The 23,183-nt window shown below is 35.7% G+C and overlaps 1 pseudogene; it reads right to left on the bottom strand.

The window, feature by feature from the left end:
- LOC102812162 overlaps nucleotides 1–23,183 on the bottom strand; it is a 151,115-nt pseudogene that overhangs the window by 688 nt on the left and 127,244 nt on the right.

Below are 23,183 nucleotides of genomic sequence, written 5' to 3'. Positions count from 1 at the left end.
ATTTATGTATGAACTTTCTGCCTTTATAACAATATAGTCATGGTGGAAAAATAAAAGATAAACTAGAAAAGAGAAAGAAGTACATAATTTACTAATAATCCCACATATCATCCAGCCATTTATTTAGATGGATAAGTAACATTATTCTTTCCTTAAAATTGGGATAATACTTTATAGTTTTGTAATTTGCCTTTTTATATGACTTAGACATTTTTACACATTATATTTCATATTTTCATAAGGAAATACATTTTCATAGTAGAAATACAAAGGACATAAAATGACCTAAAATGAATCCTTTCTACATCCTCAGAGTTCTCTACTTGCCCTAGCTAGAGGCAATCACTGTTAGCAGAGTACTTTGCCAGTGTCTTTGAAAAACGTGACATAGTCTTTTCTCTTCTTTATGGTCAAAATGTTTGCCATTTGTGAATGTATTTGTGAACTTAAAATCTAATTCAATGTATAAAATCAAAACAATTCTCATTTGTTTTCCTATATTTAATTCTGTTAGCCTGGTTGTTGTTGAATATTCTTCCTAGATCTGGCAGTGAGCTGTTGATGCTTGTTTTTAATCTTTATTTGCATTTTTTTTTCTCTTTTTTTATAGATGTTTTACTGATGAATTTCACCTGCCAGAGAGTTTTCTATTTCCTCCCTGGCTTTATTTCTTTAAGGATCCCTAGTGGCACACGTTAAGCACTGTTCAAAAGGTCAGAGATTAGAACCCACCAGCAGTTCCACAGGTAAAAGATGTGGCACTCTGCTTCCATAAAGATTTTCAGCTTTGGAAACTCTATAGGACAGTTCCACTCTGCTGGACTGAACTTAACAGGAACGGTGTTTATGGCTTACTTCTTTATTCTTTTTTAAAAATTATTAAATCTCTGCATTTTATTTTTGTTTTATTTTCTATATGTATATATATACATACACATATATATCAACTTACCACAAATATTCTTTGGAAACAGATAAGCTACAAATAACTCAATGTCCATCATGAGGAAACTGGATGAATAACTCTTGGTACAAATAAGTACTGAACCAAATGATAAGAAATCTATTCTTATTGACTTGGAAATATGTCCATGACACTTTGCTGAGTGAGAAAAATTGCAAGTAAAATCATAGTGTATATACTATGATTATTTTAATACAGAATAATTTATGTCAAACTGTACATGCTAATATCTGTGTATGCCATTATGTATATTCTCATAGCTATATATGCTTGATCTCTATATATGTATATATGAAGGGACTTCAGACAATTTGTGGAAAAGTGGAATTGAAAGAGAAGGAAATTTTCCATGAACTTTTGAAGACCCCTATATATGTATCTATGGATTTACATGTTATATACATCCATTTCTAAATATGAACTGAGAAAGATTTGGAAGGAAATGATCAAATGATGATAATCTGAGTCTGTGAGTAGGCATGTTTTGTGAAAATTTTATAATCTCTCAATTATACATTTATTGGTTGTATGAATTATCTATGCATGCATATATAATTTTCTAAATAGGAGCCACAGAGAGGAAACAGGATGACTGTTGTTCCATGGAATGGATTGCAATAATTGAAATGGGACAGAATGTATGATTTGTTGACTGTAAAACAGATGATCTTATCTCTAAACCTTCACTCAATTCACAATAAAAAGTTACAAAAATATTTTATTAAAATAGACTTGATAGATTTTTCTTTAAATATTTTTATGCCCAGAATACTAAAGTTTAAAACTCAGACAACTTATTAATATGCCAATCACATATTGTTTCAAACTTGATGTAGATTTGCCTCTAGTTAAAACATGAGTACATAAAGTAACAAACATACTAGTATTTTTTTCTGTCATCAATAAACTATGTTTTTTGTTTACCAACAATGTATAAACATTTGAAACTGGTTTTAATTAAATTCATTTAACAATGAAAAGAGCATTTTATCCTAATTTCTTGTTAATTGATGTTTTAAAATAAACTTTAAAGTCTGAAAAGAAAGCTTGCTAGGGGATGCAGACATTTCATTTCTTTTGTTAGCTATGTCATGTCTTTAAATACTACGACACCAATTTTCTACACTAAAATAATAAAGCTTTGCTATTTGTTCATATTGCACATGTGTTTGTTCTGTGTTTCATGAACAATAAAAGTCACAAAATTTCCATGGAGAAGCTCCCTATTAGATATTCAGGCTCAGTTTTCCAGGACCTTTATTACACCCTGAAAACTCTTATGTAATGAAGAGCTACTTGTAACATCAAAGCAGAAGAGACATTATCTCTTCCCCCCTACAGCACATGACCTAAAAGCTTCCTTTTTATCTTTATATGAAAGAAAAACATGCTTTTCAAAAGAAGCCTTAGCAGATTGTGGACATTTTCTGTATAGTGTACAGTAGGATTTGGATGTAACCTTCAAGTTTTCTTTTGTTTGAATGTTTGGTTTTTCCTTTTTTCAGTATTATACTTTCCGTTATTATTATTATTATTATTTTGAGTCTTCAAATAATTCTGAAAATAAAAAATGCTTTCTAATTTATACATTCTCCCCCCCCCCAATAAATCTGAAGATCAAAAATATAGTAGCAATGGTCCCTTTGGGGTTTTAATTTTATTTTCCATTAGCAATTATGGGAGACATGTAATTAGATTTGAAGACAAGTTTAAGAATATTAACTTTGTAAAGACATTTCTAAGAATGAGTGTTATAATCAAATTAGACACCCATACTAGCACTAGAAGCATCTCTTTCATTTTCTATCAAAGACAATGTGTTAAGGGCATAACAAAGATGGATGAAATGCAAAGGAAATTAGGACTTTTTAAAAGTAAATTGTCAATAAGTTTATCTCTCCTCTGATCTTAATTGTATCTTTCAAGATCATACATATAAACACTTTGTTTAATCATGTTATTTTATATTTGTTTGGAGACACACAATAGTAAGCGATTTGTTAGGATTTTTAAGGTTAATGTAACATGGCTTGCATTATAAAGAGTGCTAATATTTAAATATGGGCTTATTTAAATATTTTAAAAACATTTTTATATGGACAATTGTTGTTGTTGTTGTTAGGTGCCATCGAGTCGGTACCTACTCATAGTGACCTTACGCACAGCAAAACAAAACACTGCTGGATCCTGGGCCAACCTCACTACTGTTACCATGTTTGAGTCCATCGATGCTGCCACTTGGCCAATCCATCTCGTTGGGGGTCTTAAAACCTCTATATATACATGGATTTTTAAAATCATTGAAAATAAAGGAAAAGGATTTTAAAGAAGAGGTAATTTCAGAAATCAAGCAAGCAGAAGTGAGTGATTTAAAAAAGGTTAATTGGGATTGGTCAATTTATCAATCCTTCTGGGTATAATAAGGAGACTTGATGTGCTATGGAATAAGCACTAGACTACTAACCACAAGGTTGACAGTTCAGCTGGTCCACAGAGAAAGCTGAGGCTGTTTTGAGGGGTATAAAACAAGCCATCTCAGAAGCAGAAGGGGGGGATCTCACTACCATAGAGAAGAAAAACTAGGATAAGAGCACATCCTTTAGACCCAGAGATTCCTTTGCATTGAGCCTCCTAAACTCAAGGACAGGAAACTGACAGGAGCTGTAGCAGAGAGCAGCAGCAGCAGAACCACGAGCTATAGCATATGACAGAATGATGAGATTCCCGGCCCATGAAGCAAAAAAGCCGAGTAACTTTGGCTAGGATGCTTGCTTTAAGAGTAGGGGGTATCCAGAACCTTGGCTTGGGGAATTAGGTTTGCTGACTCATGGTGCTCTGAGGCTGAGGCATATGGTGGAATGGTGTGCCCTGTGAGCATTTATTAGCAGCCCTAAAAGATATTTTTAACATTGCAAGAACAGGGTAGAGGCCAGGCTGAGCATCCGAAAGAAGCCTGCTTCTGGGCACAGCAGAGAAGAACCTGTCCTGACTGGAAGAACTATGCCAGGAGCATTTCTAACCCTTAACCTGTTAACAATGCAGCACTGGAAGCACTCACCCATCTGTGATACCAATAAATTTGAAAACAGCTACCTGATAGGAAGAGATCAATATTTGTGCCCCTCCCAAACAGATGTGAACCAACAGAATGCAGAAGCCATTGGACGGTATCATTGATATCACATGCAAGTAAAATTTTGCTAATGATAATTCAAAAATGGCTGCAACAGTACACGTACTGTTCCTTTCTTTTGTTCATAAAGTCCCTATGAGTCAGAATTGACTCATTGGCACCTGACAACTTTCCTAATAAACCCCATATCTGTGAATATGGTGTCTGAGTTCTGTGTGGCCACTGATATGAATTATCTAGCCCAGTTGGCTAGAGAGTGCTATGGGCAGAATGGTTGGTGATATGTTTTATAAGAGGCTCAGGCCAGTGTATTTCTTGTCTGCATTTCAGTTTGTTCATCTTCAGAATAAAGGAGTTGAACTAAGATTAGTTTTAACTTTTATAACCTCACAAATCCATACTTGTCCAAGAAAACAAAACCATACCAAAAATTAAATTCTTCTTTTTTTAAAAAAAAACCCACACAATTAATCTAACCAAATGATTGTCTTAAAGTATCTAAAAAACAATTGATTAAACCTGAAAATTTGTCTTAAAAACCACTGGATTTGCAATGTTCCAGATACTCCAAGCACTTAAAAATATATATTTTTTATTTTTAAGAATATGTATATATATATATAAAAACAAAATAAAACAAATCCACTGTCATTGAGTTGATTCATAATGATCCTGTAGGTCAGAGTAGAACTGTTCCTTAGGGTTTCTGAGACGAATTCTTTACAGGAACAAGCAGTCTATATAGTGTGTATAGTGGTTGCTGGGTTTGAACCCTTATCAGGCCAATGCTTAAGCACTATACCACCAGGGTGGCTTATGTATCACACACACACATACACACACACACACATGTTTTGTTGTTGTTATTGTTGTTAAGTGCCGTCAAGTTCATTTCAGCTCATAGTGACCCTGTATAGGGTTCCCCAGAAATGATATTAAGTTGATGGGTTTGAGTTTGGCAGTTCAAACCCACCAGCTACTCCTTGGAAATCCTATACAGTGTTACTATGAGTCACAACTAACTCAACAGCACTTAATGACAACAACAACAACAACATATGCATTTCCAAGAAGTACCTGGTGAGCTTGCTGTTCAAACTGATCTTGCAGCCCAGTAAATTAACCCGCAGTGCCACACCGGGACTGACTCTCTCTCTCTCCATATATATATATATATATATATATATATATATATACATATATATGTGTGTGTGTGTGTGAGTGTGTATGTTGTTATTGTTAAGTGCTGTTGAGTCAGTTCCAACACAAAGAGCAGCTGGTGAGGTTGAACCTCCGACCTTGCAGTTCAAAGTAACTTTGCAGTCCAACGCATTAACCCACAGTGCCACACCAGGACTCTGTCTGTCTGTCTGTCTGTCTCTCTCTCTCTCTCTCTCTCTCTCTATCTATCTATCTATCTATCTATCTATCTATCTATCTATCTATCTATCTATATTATATAATATATATAAAATCCAAACAAAATCCACTGCCAAACCCAACAATTAAGTCGATTCTGACTCATAGTGACTCTATGTGTGGTTTCTGAGAAGACTGTAAATCTTTATGGGAGCAGACAGCCTCATCTTTCTACCTCAGAAGGGCTGGTGGATTTGAACTGTCAGCCTTGTGGTTAATAGTCCAGTGTCTATGCTACAGTGGCACAAGGGCTCCTTACATACAAACGTAGTCTTTAAAAACATTTTATTATACTAAAAGACAGACGATTTCGGCCATTCTACATGGACAATTCAGTGACATTGGCTACATTCTTCTTGTTGTGTTACTATTCTCATTTTTTCCGTCAGTATTCCACCACCATCATTTTAAACTCCCAGCCCCTAAACTTCCCATCAACTTTTTGTGTTTTCATTGTCAATTTGATCTTATATTCTTAAAAGGTCCCAATGCTCAAAGCAGTTGCACTTTAATACAACAAGGTGTCGAAAAGAAAAGTTTGTGTGGAAAATTGTTATCTTTTCATTCCATTTTTCCATGAACTTATTGATGTCCCACTAATATGTATTTTACTGTTCAAAGACACTGTTCTTTGTTGTGTGCTCTCAAGCCTCATTTCAACTTCCTACAGGAAGGAAGAGAGGTGATTATGTTATATATGTGAAAAATTAGTAGATAAGATGTTACTGGTGTTGCTCTTCTGAATGGAGACAATCCATATTTGTGTCAGTTCCAAAGAGAGGTGACCCAATGTAATGTGGAAATCAGCAAACAATATCATTAATATCTCATGCCAGTAAAATTTTGTTGACGATTATAAAAAGTGGTTGCAACAGTACATTTACAGAGAACTTCCAGAGGTTCAAGTCAGATTCTGATGAGGACGTAGAATGAGGGATATCATTGCTGGCATCAGATTTATCTTGGTTGAAAGCACAGATTACCAGAAAGATGTTTGCCTATGCTTTATTAACTATGCAAATGCTTTGCATTGTGTGAATTGTGTGAAAAATGGGTATTTCAGAAGACTGATTGTGCTCATGAAGAACCTGTACATAGAACAAGAAGCTGTTGCTATAACAGAACAATGAGACACTGAATGGTGTGTGTGAGGGTTATATTCTTTCACCATACTTATTCATTCTCTATACAGAGCAAATAATCTGAGAAGCTGGAATATATGCAGAAGAATATGGTATCATGATTGAAGGAAGACTCTTTAACAGTTTGTGATATGCAGATGATACAACCTGCTTGCTGAATGTGAAGAGAACTTAAAATACTTACCTATGAAGATTAAAGACCACAGCCTTCAGTATGGGTTGCTCCTTAATGTAAAGAAGACAAAAATCCTCACTACTGGAGCAATAAGTTGTTGTTAGGTGCCATCGAGTTGGTACTGACTCATAGCGACCCTATGTACAACAGAATGAACACTGCCCGATCCTGGGCCAACCTCACAATTAAGTAGCATCATGATCAATGGAAAAAAGATTGGAATTGTAAAATATTTCATTTTTCTTGGATACATTATCAACACCCATGCAAACAGCAGTCAAGAAATAAAATGGCATATTGCAATAGGCAAATCTGCTGCACAACATCTCTGCAAAGTATTCAAGAGCAAAGATATCAGTTTGAAGGACTAAGGTGCACCTGACCCAAGGCATGGCATTTTCAATAGTCTTATATGTGTGTGAAAGTTGGACAGTGAATAAGGAAGACCATAGAATAATTGATGCATTTGAGTTATGGTGCTGGAGAAGAATACTAAAAGTATTATGTACTGCCAAAAGAACAAACAAATCTTTGTTGGAAGAAGTACAGTCGGAATGCTCTTTAGAAGTCAAGCATGACAAAACTTCGTCTCTCATATTTCAAACATGTTATCAGGATTTACCAGTCCCTGTAGAAGGACCTCATGCCTGGTAAAGTGGAAGGTTAGTGTAACAGGGGAAGACCCCTGATGAGATGGATTGACATAGTAGCAGCAGCAATGGGTTTAAGCAAAATAACAATTGAGAGAATGGCACAGGACCAGGCAGTGTTTCATTTCATTATACATAGGGTCACTATGAGTCTATGCCAACTCAATGACACCTAATAACAACAATCTGAGGAAAGGCATCCAAGTGTTTATGAGGTGACTGCAAACGGTTTAAGGAAAAATGAAATGAAAACTTTCATGGAACTTTTTGAAGCCCCTTGTATTTTGAGGGGATGAGATGATCCCTATCCAGAAGCTTTGAAATGTGTATGAATATATGCTGCAATAAGAAGTCATTCATGTTTATTTTTTGATATGTGGTTTTATTGAGGATTGTGTAGTTTCCCCCTTCCCTGTTGTCATTAAATGTGTATGTTGCTGTTGTTAAGTGCTGTCGAGTCGGTTCCGACTCATAGTGACCCTGCACAGGGTTTCCGAGGCTGTAAATCTTTACGGGAACAGAAAGCCTCATCTTTCTCCCATGGAACAGCTGGCAGTTTCAAACTGCCGACCTTGAGGTTAGCAGCCCGATTCATAACTAGCACTAAAAATGTATACTGCTGCCACATGCTATATACCTCTGGATAAAATTACAAAGAAAACATATTCATATAAAAATTATGAATGATGAAATTATAAGCCTGGTATGAAACTAAGGAACTTAATTTTAGTATATGCCTTGGGCTGCGTAAGTGTGTGTATGATGGGGCTTCAAAAAGTTAATGGAAAAAATCCATGTTTTCATCCATTTTTCCTTGAATATAGATATGTAGATATATAGAGAGACAGGTAGCTAGGTAGCTAGATAGAAAGATAGCTAGATAGATGGGATGGAGTCTGAGTCCATTTCTCTATAGTTGCTGTAATAAAATCAGGAGGGGCTCTACAGGGCCAGAAGCTCTTCATGTTCTGAAAGCCTAAATAAACTTTCTGCTTTCCTAAGTAGAACATATTTTCAAATTCATGAGTTGAACATTTCAAGGATTGGTAGAATCTGATTTTGTTAACATAGCTCTGTCCAGTTCTCAGAATTTCAATGTATGGTATGTTATTTAATAAGATTCTTATGTGAATCAATGTTAAATAGTAATATATACTGTGTGTTGCTGTTAAGTGCTGTCTAGGTGTTTCTGACTCATATCGACCATGTACAGGGTTTCTGAAGAGTAGCTGGTGGGTTTCAAATGCTGACTTGTGGTTCACAGTACAGTGCTTATCCTAAATAGCCACATGAGTCCATATACTGTATACTCCATAGTATTTTAATATCTGTATTGAAAACTGTTGTGAGACCTAGAAGACAATTGAATCATCTATACATATTGAGCCAAAAGTGCTTTGAACAACCTTGAATAACCTGTCTTTATTAAGGCTAATAGTAAGAAAAAAATAAATGATTCCCGATGATAATTTAAAACATTCAAGAAGATATTATTTCATTTAAAAAGTTTCCTATAGCCATTTCCTCTTTTTTTTAATATCTAGTTTTTATCTGTCAACTTCTTAATCCTATGGAGCTTGCATTTTCTGTACTTGTACTTACTAAAATTGACTCTATAAAGTTCTGTAAATTGTCTTAGCTTTTCAAAAGAGAAAAGAATAGGATTAAGTATACAATAAAACTCAGCAGTACAAGCCTTTTTGTGTACATTTTAACAGAGGTAATGATTTAAATCTGTTGTCAAACTTTCACTGTAGTTTCTCTATGTGTAAACAAATTCAGCTTTATTATTCAATATGTGGCTAGGAACAAAGTTCAAATGACTAACCTATATTATGTGCCTTCTATGTTGTGGCACTATGAGATAAGCACTTGACTGCTAGCCGCGAAGTCAATAGTTCACAATAAGCCACTCCTCAGAAACCCTATACAAGGTTCCTATAAATTGAAACTGACTTGATGGCACTTAGCAACAACAACATGGCCAAATAATGGTACATTTCTTTTCTGCAGATTTTAATCAAGACCTTTTATCATGTTCCTATTGTGACAAAAATTTAAGGAACTATTGCCCTGGAATTAATTTTAATTCATGCAGATTATTTAAAAATGTATGCTACTTAGCATCAAAGTGCAAGTGTAAACAAATTTTGTATGGTGACTTTTCATCACAAAAATCCTCTTGAAAGAGAAGACTGTTTTTGTTTGCATTTCACGGATCTGCTAACGTTTGGTTACTTAGTTTACTACTGTTTGCCACAGGTGAAATGGATGGAACATCAGACAGCTCATTATAGAGACAAGTATGCTCCATTCTCAAAGTTGGATGACAGAGCAAGTCATGGTATGTATTGTAATTTTAGTTTTATTGTACATTTTCTAGCTGTCTGGAGTAAAATGCTTACTAAGCACCGCCTTGAGGCTGTCAGAATGCTTCATGGGATGGTAATTAAATAAAGACAGTGTTATAGTTTTGTGGAACTCAGCCAGTATCAGATGCATTCTAGAAATCACTTCTAGAAAGCTTTTATTTCTCAAAGAAGTATATTTTCCCATTAACTGACTAATCTTTCATTAGAAGTACACCAATTGTGTCCACTAAAAAATCCACTTCTATTTCCTTGTGGTAAGTCAATGATCATTGCTGTAACAGAAAACGTAAATGTCAGCCCTTTGAAATGCTAGCTGATCCTTCTTCATGTTGTATGTCAGTTATTATTATTAAAACACTCAACAAAAAGCTTTAAAATGTCTATTTTTGTTGTTGTTGTTGTTAGGTGCCATCCAGTTGGTTCTGACTCATAGGTAACCTATGCACAGTAAAAGGGAACACTGCCTAGTCTTGCTCCATCATCACAACATTGTTATGTGTAAGCTCATTGTCGCAGCCACTATGTCAATCCATTTCATTGGGGATGTTCCTCTCTTTTGATGACCCTGTACTTTACTAAGCACCATGTTGTTTTCCAGGGACTGTTCCTTCCTGAAAATATGTCCAAAGTATATGAGACGAAGTCTCGCCATCTTCAGTTTTCAGGAGCATTCTGGTTGCACTTCTCCCAAGACAGATTTGTTTGTTCACCTGACAGTTTATGATACTTTTTATATTCTTTGCCCATACAATAATGAAAATACATTGATTCTTTCACTGTCTTCCTTATTCATGGTCCAGCTTTCACACCCATATGGGACAATTGAAAATATCATGGCATGGGTCAGGCTCATCTTAGTCCTCAAAATGACATCTTTGTTTTTTAAACATATTAAAGAGGTCATGTATAGTGGATTTACCCAATGCAACACATTGTTTGATTTCTGGACTGCTGCTTCCCTGAGCATTGTTTGTGGATCCAAGTAAAATGAAATCATTGACAACTTAAATCTTTTCTCCATTCACCATTATGTTGTTTATTGGTCCATTATTGTGAGGATTTTAGTTTTCTTTATATTGAGATGCAATGAATAATGAAGGATGTGTTCATTGATCTTCATCAAATGCTTCACATCCTCTTCTCTTTAAGCAAGCAAGCTGTGTCATTTGCATATTGTAGGTTGTTAATGACTTTTCCTCCAATTTTGGCATCACTTTTTTCTTCAGATATTCCAGCATCTTTGTTTATTTGCTCAGCATGCAGACTATGTAAGTATGGTGAAAGATATAACCCTGACACCCACCTTTCCTAATTTTAAACCATGCAGTATCCCCTTGTTGTATTTGAATGACTGCCTCTTGGTTTATCTACAGGTTCCTCATGAGCACAATTAAGTGTTCTGGAATTCACATTCTTCACAATGATATCCATAGCTTGTTAGGATCCAAAGCATTGATTGCCTTTGCATAGTCAATCAAGTACAAGTAAACATCTTTCTGATATTCTCTGCTTTCAGCCAAGATTCATCTAACATCAGTAATGACATCCATGTCCTCTTTTGAATCTGGCAGCTCCCTGTTGATGTATTACTGCAACAATTTTTGAATTTTTTTTCAGCAATGTTTTATTTGTGTGTGATATTAATAACACTATTAGATAATTTCCACATTCTCTAGTTCACCTTTCTTTAGAATGGACACAAATACGAGTCTTTCTAGTCAGTTGTCCAGGTAGCCTTCTTCCAAATTTCTTGTCATCAAGTAGTGAGTGCTTTCAGAGTTGCATTAGTTTGTTAAGACATTTAAATTGGTGTTTTGTCCATTTTTGGAGACTGCTGTTTCATTATTGCTTTCATTGTAATTTGGACTTCTTCCTTCAATACCATCAGTTCTTGGTCATATAATCTTGAAATGGTTGAATGTTGACCAATTCTTTTGGGTACAGTGATGCTGTGCACTCCTTCAGTCTTCTCTTAATGCTTCCTCCATTGTTTAATATCTTGCCCATAGAATTATTCAGTATTGCAACCTGAGGCTTAAATTTTTTCTTCAGTTCTTTCAGCTTAAGAAATGTTAAGTATGTGCTCCCCATTTTGTTTTCTAACTCCAAGTTTTTGCATATTTTGTTAAAATATTTTCATTTAAAAAATGTTTTATTGTGAATTATGTGATAGTTTACATGGGATACCCTACAAGTCTGCCCCACCCCCACCCCCACCAGTCGTCAGCACATAGCCCCACTCCCACTCCCTCTCTGGGTCTAAAGTCCCCAGCTGCTCCATCTCTCCATGTCATCGTCTCTGCCTCCATCTCAGGCATCACTGCTTCTCTGGGTAGGGTCCTGCTCTCCGCTCTTCTCCCTTGATGGTCCCAGGGACCTCTGCTCCTAGGCTGAAAAGTTAATCACTCTCTTCCTTGCTACAAAACATCTACGTTTACATCTCCAACCCTCACAATCAGTCCTGATATCATTTGTTTTTTTGAACTGTCCTTTGAAATTTTCTGTTCTGCTCTTTTTCTTCATAATTTCTTCCATTTACTTTCACTTTTTTACATTCAAGAACAAATCTCTTTTGACATTTACTTTGGTTTTTTCTTTCTTTCCTTTTCACATATATGATGTTCTTGAACTCTTCTAGTCTTTGGTCGTTAGTACCTAATGCATCAAATCTGTTCTTGAGTGGTCACTAAATTAAGGTAGAATATACTAAAGATCATATTTTGGCCCTCTTGCTGTTGTTTTAATTTTCTTCAGCTTCAGCCTGAACTTACATATGAACAATAATTGTCTGCTCCACAATCGGCTGCTGTTTTGAGCTTTTTTGTTTTGGCTGATGATACTGAGCTTCTTCATCTCTTCCCTCAGGTGTAGTTCATTTGATTCTTGTATATTTCTTCTGCTGAGGTCCAGATGCATAGCTGCTGTTTATTTATTTATTTAAGCTTTTATTGTGAATTGAGTGATAGTTTACATGAGAAAACATCGATTTTACACTCATTGTTTCATTGCAATGATTACAGTCTCCTCTATTCCCTCTGGGTTTTTTGTTTGTTTGTTTGTTTGTTTTATGTACACAAAAACACTCAGGAAATGTAATTATTTAAATAACCAAAGGGCACATTCTGCTATCCTGCCTCCTGACTGCAAGCACACAGCCTTTCTCTTTTCATGAGTCTAGAGTCCTCAACTGTTCTATTTCTCTATGTCCTGATCTCTGCCTCCATCTCTGGTGTCACTGTTTCTCTGGATAGGGTCCCACATTCTGCTCATGCTCTTCTCCCTTGGTGGTCCTAGAGTAATCTTTTCCTTGACTGTAAGATTAACTGCTTCCCCCTTTATGTTATAAAACTTCTACCTTTAAAGTTGTGACAATTGCAATTAGTCATGATAACAATTACTCAATCATAAGGATCTTATCCCTATTTCCTTTCACCAGACCCATCTAGACAAGATGAAAACTATTCAGTGGGGTTTCTACCTTCTCCCACAAACTCTGAAACTAAACACCCTCTTGAAAACGTATGAGCCAGTCACTGTATGCTTTTATAGCCCCTCCTATCAACCCTGTTGCCTGTCCCTATCAACCCTGTATACAGAGGGGATAGAAGTGATACTTGATGTGAAGATTCTTTCTCTCTCAGTTGGTATTTTGAGCTACTACATCCATAAGTATAGGTCAAGTTCATCAAATTGTAGCAATTTACACTTGTTTCCTTTATCAAAAACTTTTTTTTTTTTTAATTTCCTCTAGTCAAGTTCTGATCATCAAGCCATTGAAGCTAGGTTGAATGGGTATTATCTACAAGTTTGGGTCTCTCCCCTCACTTCATACCATCTGGACGCTTCTCTCTCAGCTCTAGCCCTCCTTGCCTATGTCCTTGTCCATGGGGTTAGGTGTCCCCAGGTCTCACCACACTTAGGACCAACTAGCCCTTTCTTTTCTCTCTCTCATCTTCAACTCAACAGGAGTCTATGGAATGTGGTCAAACTCAGCCCATTTCTTCGTTACTGCCTTTCCCCCTCTTCCATTCCCCAATGGACCAGCGTGGTCACCTGCAAGCTTACATGCCCACTCATGTGTTCTCTTGGAATTTCAGTCTTGGAGGGGTATTTGTACTGAAGAGACTTGATTGCTTGCTTTGATGGCTCCCTGGTGAACTTGCTTGTTCTTGTAGTAGCCAATCAGACTGTCATTTTTGATTTTTGGATTTTTCCTACTGTCCTTTGAGAAGTATCTTCTGTTCCTCTAACTGTTCCAGGCTGGTCTGCTTGTTCTTTCAAGTGGGAATGTCCCACCTCAAAAGGTTCTGTATGGGGCTCAGGGTTCTACCTAAGGTCCTATACATTACAAAGGCTCCACAGTAATCCTGTTTCATTGGGCAAGTTCTCAAACCCCTTTTAGGTATTCTAATCAGTTGCTGCTGTTTATTTTACTGAACAAAGGTATTTGCAATGAAGAAATCATTGGTCTTGTAAAATTCTATCATGCAATCTCTAGCATTATTTCTATAACCAAGGCCATATTTTCCAACACCTGATATCGCCTTTTTGTTTCCATATTTCACATTCCAATTACCAGTAATTATCAATGCATCTTTGCATGTTTGATCAGTTTCAGACTGAAGAAGTTGGTAGAATTCTTCAATTTTTTTGCACTGGCTTAGGTGGTTGGTGCATAAATTTGAATAATATTGTATCAAGTGGTCTTCCTTTTAAGTTTATTGATATTATCCTATCACAGACAGCACTGAATTTCAAGATACATATTGAAATGTTATTTTTGGTAATGAATGAAATTCCATTCCTCTTCCATTTGCCATTCCTGACATAGCAAACCATATTACTGTTGAATTTTAAATTGCCAAGTTCTGTCCATTTCAGTTCACTAATACCCAGGATATCAATATATATGCCTTCTATTTCATTTTGACAACTTCCAATATTCCTATATTCATATTGTGTGCATTCCGCGTTCTGACTATCAGTGGATGCTTGCAGCTGTTTCTTCTTGTTTTGAGTTGTGCCCAATTAGCAAATGAATGTCCTGAAAGCTTTACTACATTCACACTACTAAGGTAGGCTCTACTTAGATGAGTTGGCTTCTCCTCAGTTGTTTTTTGAGTGCCTTCCAACCATGGGGGCTCATCTTCTGGCACTATACTTTTTAAAGTAAAGTGTAACTTTACTGCTGTTCATAAAGTTTTAATCGGCTAATTCTTCAGAAGTGGACTTTCTATTTCTTCTTCCTAGTCAATTCTTAGTCTGGAAGCTTCATGATTGACTCTAGAGGCATAGCTTCCAGCATCACAACATCACATACACTACCACAATATCACAAACTGACAGATTTGTGGGGGGAAAGTAAACAGAAAGAATTAAAACAGAACTAATAGGACCTCTGGTAGTGTAGTGGTTATGAATCAGGCTGTGAACCTTCAGGTCACCAGTTTGAAAATACCAGCTGTTTCATGGCAGAAAGATGAGGCTTTCTGCTCCTGTAAAGATTTATAGCCTTAGAAACTCTGTACAAGGTCGCTATGAGTCAAAACCGACTCCACAGCATATAACAACAATAACAATAGAAAGAAGTATACTTATTAAGTGCCTTTATTTTTAAGTTTTCCTCTGGAATTCAATGCCTCAGTTTAAGAATGGATTGTACATCTATCTCAGTAGGAACATAAAGTATACAATATGGCTGACATGTCATAAATTCAGTTAATCAGAAAGGTGTTTTTTTTAATGGAATTTTTTCCTTTATGTTTATTTGTATCATTTTGATTTTTCTAAGTTATGATATTGATAAATCAGCACTATGGTCAAAAAACTATGGTCTAAAGGCCCAAGGTCAAATCCTACCTGCTCCTGTTTTCCTTAATTGAGTTTTTTATAGTATAGCTAATTTATTTACATGCTAATTATGTGTGCTTTCATATCACAATAATGGAGATTGTTAGTTGTCCCAGAGACTTTAATGTCCAGAAGTCAAAATAATACTCTATTCAGATCTTTATAGAAAAGTTTATTGACCCTTAGATGTGTGCATGGATTTACAGATTTGTGATGGAACTCATGCAATTTTTCTTGCTTGTTTTTGTAGCATATAATAGTGAGAAAAATAAAAAACAGTTTTTTATTTCAGATGATTTTTATTTTCTTTCAAAATGAAGAATATTTATACTGTTGCTTCAAATTTTGGAAAAAAAGCTTTAATTTCCTGGACCAGGAACTAATGCAAATCTGTATACACTGTTAGATGTATAGTTAGTAAGATTGTGTCTCTTTAAAGATACAAGTATTTTCTAAATTGTGCTATGAGATAGGCATACAGGGAAATAGAGAATATGATTCAGATGAATCAGTGAAATGGATTCTAACCAGAAAACTATTGCATGCTTAGAAACTGTTTGAATTGAGATTAGTCTACAAGCCATTACGAGCTTGTGCTTGGAGAGTATCCCAAACGTCTATATCTTGGTGGTGACTTCATTTTCTATAACAGATTATTCCCCAAGGCTTCCTCAAAAATCATCCCTGGGCTAACATTGTATTATTGTTGTTTTCCAATCTGTCACATTTACTTTCCTAATAAAAAGTAAAGAAACTTTGTAGGCAATAAAAAGAGTTTATGTGCTAAGTTAGTTTTAATGTTTTTGGTACCTTCATTTATTTGGACATAAAATGATAACACTTTGTAAGACCAATGACTTATTCGTTGCAAATACCTCCTTTGGTGGTGTCTGTGTGCTGTGGAGTTGATTCCAACTTATAGTGACCCTGTACAGGGTTTTTGAGGCTATAAATCTTTACGGGAGCAGAACGTTTCATCTTTCTCCCATGGAACAGCTTGTAGTTTCAAACTGCTGACCTTGCGGTTTGCATCCCAATTCGTAACCACTATGCTACCAGAGCTCCTAGTCAACATTAAAAGAAACTGTATACATGGACCTCCCAGATGGAATACAGAGTAATCAAATTGACAACATCTGTGGGAAGAGACGTTGGAAAAGCTCAATATTATCTATCAGTCAAAACAAAAAACACCAGGAGCAGACTATGGCACAGACCATCAATTGCTCATATGCAAATTCAGGCTGAATCTGAAAAAAAAAAATTTAAAACAAGTCTATGAGAGCCAAAATATGACCTTGAAACATATCCTGCCTTAATTTAGAGACCATCTAAAAAATTGATTTAGTGCTTTAGATTCTAATGGCCAAAGACCAGAAGAGTTGTGGAAATGACATCAAGAGCATAATACAGGAAGAAAACAAAAGGTAATTAAAAAGACAGAGAAGACCAAAAGAGGTGACTGAAGAGACTCTGAAATTTGCTCTCCAGCATAGAGATGTTAAAACATATGGAAGAAATGAGGAGTTCAAAGAGCTTAACAAAATTTCAAAGGGTAGTTCTAGAAGACAAATTCAAGTATTATAATGAAATATGCAAAGACCTGGAGTAGAAAACCAAAAGGGAAGAACAGCATTTCTCTAACTTGAAAGAACTCAGGAAAAAATTCAAGCCTCAACTTGGCAATGTCAAAGGAATCTATGGGGGGAAACTTTCACATGCATATGAAGTTATTAAAAATACCATGGCTTGGATCAGGCAAACCTTAGTCTACAAACTGGCATCTTTGCTCTTCACTTTAAAGAGGTCTGGTGCAGGAGATTTAGTTAATGTAATATGTCTTTTAATTTCTTGACTGCTGTTTCCAGGAGTATTGATAGTTGGTCCCAGCAAAATGAAGTATTTTTAACAACTTCAATCATTTTAAAGATGGATAGTGAATAAGGAAGACTGTAGAAAATTGATGCATTTGAGTTATAGTGTTGGAGGATAATATTAAAAGTACCAGGGATTGCCAAAAGTACAAACAGATCTGTGTTGGAAGAAGTACAGCCAGAATGCACCTTGGAAACCAGGATGAGTAGACTTCATCTTTCATACTTTAGACATAGTATCAAGAGGGACTAGTCCCTGGAGAAGGATATCATGTTTGGTAAAGTGGAGGGTTGTTGAAAAAGAGGAAGACCCCTAACAAGATGGATTGACACAGTGGTAGCAGCAGTGGGCTCAGTCATAGCAACGATTGTGTGGTTGGCATGGGACCAGGCATTTTTTCATCATCTTGTGCATAGGGTCTCTATGAGTTGATACCAACTCAATGGCACCTAACAACAACAGCAACAATGGGTGACATATTGAATGATGAAGAAAGAATGAAAAGATGATGAAAGGTTTACACAGAGTGACTTTACCCAAAATAAATGGTCAATATTCAACCATTTAAGAAGTTGTATATGGTCAAGGTTGACAATAATGAAGGAAGAATTCCAAGCTGCCCTGAAGGCATTGGCAAAATACAAAGATCCAGGAATTGATGGATTAGAAATTTAAATCTTTCAATGAACTGATGCAGCACTAGAGACACTCACTCATCTATGACAAGAAATCTGGAAGATAGCTATCTGGCCAACTGGTTGGAAGAAATCCATATTTGTGTCCATTCCAAAGACAGATGACACAACGGACATCAAAAATCATTGAACAATATCATTAATATCACATGCAACTAAAATTTTTCTAAAGACAATTTAAAAATGGCTGTAACAATGCTTCTCCAGAGAACTTCAAGTAATTCAAGAAAGATCCAGAAGAGAACATGGAATTAGGGTTATCATTACTGGTGTCAGCTAGAACTTGACTGAAATCAGAGAATACCAGAAAGATGCTTACTTGTGCTTAATTGACTATGACTTCATGTAGGTCATGCTGTGGATAAAACTGCGAGCAATGGGTATTCCAGAACATTTAATTGTGCTCCTGAGGAATTTGTACATAGACCAAGAGGCAGTTGTTCGAACAGAACAAGGGGGTACTACATGGTTTAAAATCAAGAAAGTTATGTGCCAGGGCTGTATTCTTTCACCATACTTATTCAATCTGTATGCTGAGCAAATAACCCAAGAAGTTGGGTTATATGAAGAAGAATGTGGCATCAGGATTGAAGCAAAACTCATTAACAACCTGTGCTATGCAGATGATACAACCTTACTTTCTGAAAGTGAAAAATATTTACTGATGAAGATCAAACATCTCAGCTTTTAGTGTGGATTGCACCTCAATGTTAAGAAAATAAAAATCCTCACAACTGGGCTGAAAATAGCACCATGATAAATGGAGAAAAATTGAAGATGTCAAAGACTTCATTTTCCTTGAATCCACAATCATTGCTCTTGGAATCAGCAGTCAAGAAATCAAATGACATCTTGCAATGGGCAAATCTGTTACACAAGACCTCTTTAAGTGTTCAGAAGCAACAATGTCTGTTTGAGGATTAAGGTGTGCCTGTTCCAAGCCATGATATTACTATTAGTTTCATATGCATGTAAATGTTGGACAATGAATATGAGACCGTAGAAGAATTGATAAATGTGAGTTGTGGTGTTCTAGAAGAATATTGAAGGTACTATGGACTGCTGGAAGAAAAATCAGATCTGTGTTGGAAGTAGTACAGCTAGAATGTTCGTTAGAAGCCAGAGTGGTGAGACTTCATCTCTCATACTTCAGACAAGTTATCAGGATGGACCAGTTCCTGGAGAGGGACATCATGCTTGGTAAAATATTGTTATTGTTGTTGAGTTCCATCGAGTCAATTTCAAATCATAGTGACCCTGAATAGGTTTACGAGGAGCATCTTCTGAATTTGAACCACTTAAGCCTCAGAAACCTTGTACAGGGTTGCTATGAGTCATAACCGACTCCACAGCACATATCAACAACACTTCAAATTGACCTTGTGGTCTAGTGAATTATCCCACAGTGCCACACCAGGACTCCTGGTAAAGTGTAGCATCAGCGAAAAAGAGGAAGACCTTCCACAAGATGGATTGTCACAGTGGCAACAACAAAGGCTGTGAAACTGGAGCAGGACTGGACAGTGTTTCATTTTGTTGTGCATAGGGAACTATGAGTTGGAACTGACTCTACAGCACTAACAACAACCATAACATTTGATTGTGAAAAAAAAAAAAAAACCGGATGTTTGTTTTTTGTGTTTTTGCATGCACATGCATGATTAAAGAAAGGTGATAGGATAAAGAAGTAATGAATTTCTCTCCAAAAAATAGCTCTTCTATATAAAGGAGCTCTGGTAGCATAGTGGTTACGATGTTGGACCACTAACTTCAAGGTCGGCAGTTCAAAACTACCAGTCATTCCACAGGAGAAAGTTGAGGCTTTTTATTCCCGTAAAGATTTACAGTCTCGGAAACCCTACGCAGGGTTGCTATGAGACAGAACCGACTCTACGGCACATAATCACCACCAACCATAAAGCAATTAACAGGAGGATTCCAGGTAATGATGTAACGATTAATATTACTATTTTCAAAAATTGAAAAGAAATCATCACTTGGAGCCACTTTGGCATTTTCCTATAGGATATTCTATTTGTTGTTGTAAGGTGCTGTTGAGTTAGTTCCAACCCATACTGACCCTGTGTAGGGTTTCCACAGAGTGGCTGTTGATCTTGAACCACCAACCTTGTGGTTCAAACCAACTTTGCAGTCCACTTAATTAGCCCACAGCGTCACACCATAGTCTATGTAATGCTCCAGATCTAAGTTCTGAAGTGTGAATTTGAATCCAACAGAGAAGATGTAGCTGTCTTAAAACTTTCTTCATTTATGAGAACCATAATTGTTGCTATGGAGTGCCTTAAGCTTGTGCCACTTAAATACTTTCTAAAGACAGCAAATGCTCTTCAGAGACATACAGGATTGGAAAGGGACCTTTTTCATTTCACAAAATAGGCACACTTTGTTCTTTGCATCTAAGCGCCACCTGCATAGATTGAACCTGTGTCCAGGAATCATTTTTGGAAAGAAATATGAAAACATTGAAATGTATCAAATGAGCTAAAACATAACTACCCCAAGTGTTGATCTTCTGAGACTAACTAACAAGATAGAAAAATGAAAACATTCAATGTTGTTAAGTGTCGTCAAGTTGGTTCTGACTCATAGTAACTCTGTGTAGGGTTTCCAAAAAATGTCTTGTTGGTTTGAACCACTAATCTTGCTGTTAGCAGTCTAGTGTTTATCCTACAATGCCATACCACCAGGACCTCAAAAACATAGATATTTGCATTGAAATCTAAGTCTATATTTTGATCAAAAAAAAAAAAAAAAAAAAAAACAACAACAAGGAGGTTTTCAAATTCAAAGCTTTATAATATCAACCGAAATTGATTCTTGGAAAGTAAGTAAACTATTTTATTCTTAGTACTTAGTCTCAAGTTACAGCATTCTTATACTTGTGAATTTCAATGATGTAAAGTAGTATTTTAAGGGTATAAAACAGAGGTGAAAAATTGTGGCAATGCACCAAATATGGCCTGTTGACATTCTATTGGATATATGTGGCCTTTAAAATATTGGAACTTTTATTAAAAATTCCATATTCCCATATTCCATTATGGTCCTAGAACAGTTTACTGTTTTAAATTTTTTAATGTACATTATTTTCTTAAAAGTTGTACATGCTTTTACTAAAAGTTTTTCAAATAGTTCAGAGGGTCATAAAGAAATGTGATTTCTATTTTCACATTCTTTTAGGTATCCTTCTATCAGGGTTCATGTTTGCATGAACATATGAAGGAATTAAACAGTGGCATCATAATAGATGTATTTTTCTGTACACACATTTTGTCAGTCTTCATTTGACTTTTTAATCAAACTCATTTTATTATTTTTTCTTGTTTCTGCCTTATATCTATTTTATTCTACTTTTCTGGTCATTGTTTTAGTATTTCTAAATTAAATTATTACTTTTATAATGTTATTTTTGAAACATGTCATTACTGTATAAGGGCACTGTATAGAGTTTCTGAGGAGTGGCTGGTGCATTTTATGCCGACCTTGCAGTTAATGGTTCAGTGCTGCTCCTACAATGCCACAACAAGACTCTACTTTTGAAATGGTTTCCATTTTTTCCTCTCCTACTTAAAATGGTTTTATGACCTAACTTTGAAATGCTGTCCCTTTGATGGCTTACATTAATTGTGGTTGTCAGTGATAGAAAGAAGGTTTCACCGTGGAAGCAGGCAGACTGAAAGGATCTTCAGGTACCTCTTAATACCATGATTCATGTTTGTTTCCAAAGACCTCACATTCCTTTATGTGGCCATCCACAACTTTTATTCTGGGGTTGTTTTCTGTAAAATTGTAATTAATAATCATTCCTAGAGAAATAATGATCCTTGTCTTAAAGAAGCCCTGGAGACATTCAACTAGATTAGCATCATTTGAACTCTTCTGACCACTTAACAGCCAAAGTAGAAGACATAGACTAAAATTCAAGTCTCCTGATCTAAGTTATTTTCAAACACACTGGTTTTGTTTGTATGTGTGTGTCACTTTGTCAACATATTCCAAATATATACACAAGTAAAGGCACCAAAATAATGGATATCATCAGATTAGTTCATTTTATTTTGTTCTAAAAAGGAGTAAATTGCTAAGATTCCTCTGTCACCTCTCTCTAAAACTGGTTCCCCTCTGACTTGTATTAATGGGGTATCTCATCTCCCATATGAGTTTAGATTCTTATACCACACATACATGTCACTCATAAACAATATATGAAATCTTGGACTGATTTAACTTTATATGAGTGATTTCATACTTCACATGTCTTTCTTCCCTCTGTTTACAGTTTTTGAGATATATCCAAATGGATCTAATTGAAACATGTAGATGATCATCATTTGTTTTCATTGCTAAATAGTAGTTCATCATGTGAAGATATTTGGTTTTGGGACTCCTTCAAAGTGCTCTGCAGATGTGAATAACTGAGTTGCAGCTTTGTCTTCTGGGGCACATTGTGTTAAAAAGCCTTCCTAAATTTCTAGTACTATCACTTGCTTGGAGAATGATTTATTAAATACATCATGTCAGTACAATTAGAAAAATGAGATTAAAAAATGTTTTCCACTATAGCTCAAGTAATTTAAATCACTTTCCTAAGAGAAATATGTTGGGAAAATTCAGATGTGTCAGGCATATGACATAGTAGGGATAATGATCGGTGTAAGCTGATAACTTCTTATGGAAAATATATACAGATCTTTTGTACTGCATCTCAAATCACTTGTTTTTGCAGCATTTATTGTGTGCAACAAATATATAAAAGTGGTTAGCTAAAACAGGTAGTTTGAAAATATTTTAACATTTTTATCTAAACAAATGTCACAATTTTTTTTTTTTTAAATGAAAAATGCTAAGTATAATAAAAGTGCATATTTATGCTCTCGGCGGCCAAAT

The sequence above is a fragment of the Chrysochloris asiatica genome, unplaced genomic scaffold, assembly GCF_000296735.1.
Source record: "Chrysochloris asiatica unplaced genomic scaffold, ChrAsi1.0 scaffold00084, whole genome shotgun sequence".
Taxonomy (NCBI): Eukaryota; Metazoa; Chordata; class Mammalia; order Afrosoricida; family Chrysochloridae; genus Chrysochloris; species Chrysochloris asiatica.
This window is presented reverse-complemented; position numbering and strand designations above follow the sequence as displayed.